This window comes from Acanthisitta chloris, unplaced genomic scaffold (genome assembly GCF_000695815.1).
Source record: "Acanthisitta chloris isolate BGI_N310 unplaced genomic scaffold, ASM69581v1 scaffold40256, whole genome shotgun sequence".
NCBI classification, from domain to species: Eukaryota; Metazoa; Chordata; class Aves; order Passeriformes; family Acanthisittidae; genus Acanthisitta; species Acanthisitta chloris.
The window spans coordinates 292-587 of NW_008680467.1; the positions used below are offsets into that span (position 1 = coordinate 292).

General features: G+C 61.1%; 1 protein-coding gene across 1 annotated transcript in view; it reads left to right on the plus strand.

The window, feature by feature from the left end:
• Nucleotides 1–296, plus strand: part of TAF11 (TAF11 RNA polymerase II, TATA box binding protein (TBP)-associated factor, 28kDa) — a gene marked incomplete at its 5' end in the record, with an annotated part of 863 nt that overhangs the window by 184 nt on the left and 383 nt on the right. The gene's annotated exons all lie outside the window — the stretch shown is intronic.

The following is a 296-nucleotide window of genomic DNA, read 5'->3' on the forward strand; positions in this document are numbered from 1 at the left end:
GCAGCTCTGGGTCAGAGCAGAGCTGGTGGGGAACAGCCTGTGCTGCCACAGCCTCTCTGATCCCAGCAGTGTCCCTGCCCCGAGCCACAGTGCTCAGGGACCAGGACCTGCTTATCCTCCCTAAGGAGGATCACCCTAGGGCTCTGCTCTCTCCCTCAGCCCAGAGCAGCTGCAGCAGGCAGGGACGAAGGAGTTCCTTAAGCTTCTTAACCTGCCACAGTCTTCCCTTATGGGATGAGCTGAGATGGCTCAGGGACACAGGCTGGGAGCTGCCTCAGCTGTGTCCCTGCTCCGCT